Source organism: Myotis brandtii, unplaced genomic scaffold, assembly GCF_000412655.1.
Source record: "Myotis brandtii unplaced genomic scaffold, ASM41265v1 scaffold48, whole genome shotgun sequence".
Taxonomy (NCBI): Eukaryota; Metazoa; Chordata; class Mammalia; order Chiroptera; family Vespertilionidae; genus Myotis; species Myotis brandtii.
Window position 1 is genome coordinate 136,613 of NW_005368341.1, and position 4,193 is coordinate 140,805.

Below are 4,193 nucleotides of genomic sequence, written 5' to 3' on the forward strand. Positions count from 1 at the left end.
CCGAACCTTCACACGCCCACCGGCCAATCAGGAGTGAGTATGCAAATTAACCCAACAAAGATGGTGGGTTAATTTGCATACACAGTCACCCAGCGGCTGGGGGCAGGGTGGGGTGGCTACGATGCAGGCCTTTCACAGTGCCCCAGCTGTTCCGGGCCTCTGGGCAGCTTGGGAAGGCGGAAAGGCGTCTCAGGGCCAGAGCTAAGGCAGTGCCGGCAGCCAGGGGAAGGAAGGCCCATTCTTGCACAAATCTTTGTGCATCGGGCCTCTAGTATATTCATAAATTGCTGGTAGGAGGGCAAACTAGTACATTTTGATGGACATTTTGGTAATAGTAGCTATATCAAAAGCTTGATAATTTGCAAAACTTTTGACTAAATTATTTGACCAATGTACAATAAAGGATGCTCATTGTAGCATGCTTTATACTGTTGTAAATGATTAGGGAAAAAAAGATCTACATTTTCACAAATAAAATATCAATTAGATAAATCATGGTAAATTAGTATAACAAACTATGCCACTATAGGATAGATCTAATCGTGTAAATATGAAGAGCAAATGAGATTGAGTGACTGTCTAGTAAGTTCAATTTTGTGTGAATCTGAGGTCCCCACATCTATTGAAATTGAGTCATTTCAATAGTATACAGTGAAGTAAACATGCAGATTATAAAATCATTTATAGCACAATCTCCAATTTATATAAATATATATTTTAATTGCCTAAAAGAATGACAGCAAAATATGAAGATTACTTATCTGCAGTTTATAGGATTTATGAGGAATTTTTTTTCCTATTAATTAGTAATTTCTAATTTTTTCTAAACTAATATGCTTGAGTAAAATCAAATAGTTTTTTTTAATTATGTGAGCTGTGAATTTTAAAGTAAGATACTGTGCAGCATTCAAGAGACAGAATTTAGTATATTACTAAGCCGTTTGTGCACTCCTTGATCCCACAAACTAGAACATGCTGTTCCATAACCAAATCCAGGAGGGAAAAGGCACTGTGTCATCTGAACGATGCAAACATATTTAGCCTAACAAGAAACTGGCTCATTTGAGGCTTTTATAGCACACAAGGACAGAAAGTAGTTCGCATAATTTCCGCATGCTCCTTTTATAGTGTTTATCTTTTATAAGGTTATTTGGAACAGTTGCTAGCCACCTGTCAATAATGTGGCCTTTTATAGACTCAGCTTTATATTGTTCTCGTGCCCTTGACATATAAAACACAATATTAGCAGAAGTCAGTGTTGAATATGTTGAGCAAAATACTAATTTTAAATTTAAAAGGCCATCTTTTGTAGACTGAAATAAAGAGAGTTTAGAATGACATGAAGAGAGTAGGCATGTTGTAAAACCCTCTTTAGCAGGAATGAAAAACTCATTTTTATCAACATTTTTGGAAAGTTAGTTAAGAATTATATTTAAAGCACTAGCCTATGGAAAAATAAGCAAAGTAGCACTCATTTAAAGTTGTTATAACAATTTTGCATAATCTTGTATCAGTTCCAACTGAAAATATTTCTATTGTGAGTCTATCAGTTACATAAATATTTGGATATCTAAACAGTCGCTTCAAATTTTTTTAGTGGAATAAGACATCCAGCATTTCTTTCTTGGTTTACATAGTATCTGTCAGGCTAAATGTTCTACATATATATTTTTGACCTACATCCTAGAAGTATTTTTGCATGATACTAAATGAATACAATCCTACAGATCGGCATGCAGGAATACATTTCCTCTTATAAAGGGACATTATCCAAGGCCTTAAGTAAAAAGGGGCCTATCCTTTGTTTTGTGCAGTTGGAGTCCAAGTTCCTTTATGTTATAGTGAACAAGAACAATAAATGAAGCAAGTTTTAACCCCAGGGAAATTCTCTCTGTTCTTATTAAAAAGCAAACATTTCTGCATGCTCGCGCGCACACACACACACACAGACACACAAACACACACACGTGAACAAACACACACCACCTTTCCAACTCCATCCCTTCCCACTCTTAGTAATAAGAGGCAGAGAGCTACAATTTACCATTATGCAGAGATATAGGAGTTCAATATCACAGTCCCCTATTGTACTTGGGAGAGGATTTCTTTGTGTTTTCCATGATAGAGTTTGCATATTGTGCTTTCAGTTTGGCCTTTGAAACATGTGTTCTCCATGACACAGGGTAGCTAATTGGGCTAACAATCTTAGCTGTCAAGAGCAATTTTAGATGTGGTCCCATTTCTGTTCATTGTGTGATTATTTTAAAACTGCTGGAGGAAAGAAGGAGACAGCCCTTCATCGGGTCTACCATGGTAAAGATCTGATTTTTCAAAAGGGTCTGTTAATTGGACATGTGTAATACCCAAGGTGCAATGAAAAGATAAGACAGCAGTTAAAGCCTGCAAAGTGAATGAGTTTTTTTCAGGTTCACTTGTGATTATTTTGCCACCTCCACTTTGGCTGGTGCCCTCATATGTTTTATCTCCCTTCAGCCTAGCCCTAGAGGGTGTTTTTATAGATCTCCATGGAATTTTCTCAGGATTGCCTGTCTTCTGGTTTTCAATGTAAATATACTTGGAATAAAATAAGCCTAACATGTTTACCTATGCATAGATGGTTAATAGGAATCTGTGATGATATTTTTGGAATGAAAATTGAATTGTATTTGTATTTAGAATGTATGCTTTTTCTAGTTATCTAAGTAAACCATAGATATGCTTACTCATTATCAATGTATGAAATACTGTAGAAGTTTTCTTGAACTCAATTTCTTTCTTTCTGTTGGTATTGACATCAAATATATGGTACAATTAAGTATTTTTTTCTTTATTGATTAAGGTATTACATATGTACCCTTACCCCCCCCCCACTACCTCCCATCCCCCCACTCATTCCCTCACCCCCCTGGGGAGAGATCAACCAAGTATTTTTAAGTGCCAAATTTACAATTTGCTATAAAAATTTTAAATGTTTACTTTGAGGCTAAAAGACTAACTTCTTAATAGTCCTAATCTGATTAATCAGTATAATTTCACAATTAATACAAAAGATTAGAAAACAATAAAATGTCAAGAAGTTCCCACAAGTTATACCTGGAATTTAGACTCTGAATTAATGCAAGACACTTACATTGTGAATTTTAGATGTGACGGCATATAACTTCTAACTTGAAAGCCTGACATAAATCCATCTTTATATGCTGTGTTTAGGGTAGGAAATAAGGATTACTGATTTGGTCAAGCACAGTGGGGAAAAGGAATAAATACCAAAGATCTGTGGAAGTGGAATTCACTGTAAAATTTTATACATATTACGATATTCCCTTATTGAAAAGGATCCTAGGTTCTGTGATTCCTAAACTGAATATTTACAAAACATCGAGAGAGCATTGACAAATTTATAAGTATATATTTTTCTTTGACACATTAAAAATAAGATTAAAATATCATCAGGCATTGCATGTGGGCAGATATAACAAACTCACTGGCTTTCTTACCTCAAAGTGTTGACATCAGCACTCTGGGAAGACTGTTTCTGTAAATGCATTTCAAGTCCTTTATAACTTTTCACATATGAGATTCATAAAGCAATGATATATAGGTATGCCAAATAGACAGGTCTTATTTTCATGCAATAATGGTTAGCACAATATTTTCAGTTGATCCCTTTTCTATTTATAAACTCATTGTTCCATTTGTAACAAAGATAACATTATCAAATTATAAACACTTTGATATATAAATAAAAGTAAATGTTTACATTAAATATAATAAGCGCATTCTTCATATTTTATTCGTTGTGGTTTAATTATTTTGTATAGGTATACCTAAGTCTTGAGCTCTAAAATCTAGGCTAAATCATAAAATTAAAAGCAGAAATAGAATCAGAAATCAAGGTTTGGTTATTCATTCAAGAGGTGAACTTGGCAAATCACTTCCCTGTCTTGTCGCCAGTTCTTTTCATTCCTAGAGTGAATCTGTTGGCCTCATTTAGTGGTTTTCATTTTACAGCAATAGAAACATCTTGTTAGACAAAATCTCATGCATAATCTCAAAATGTATAGAAATCTACACTAATAAAAGAGAAACATGGTAATTGGCGTACGACCGCTACCCTTCCCATTGGCTAATCAGGGAGATATGTAAATTAACTGACAGCCAAGATGGCGGCTGGCAGCCAGGCAGCTTAAAGC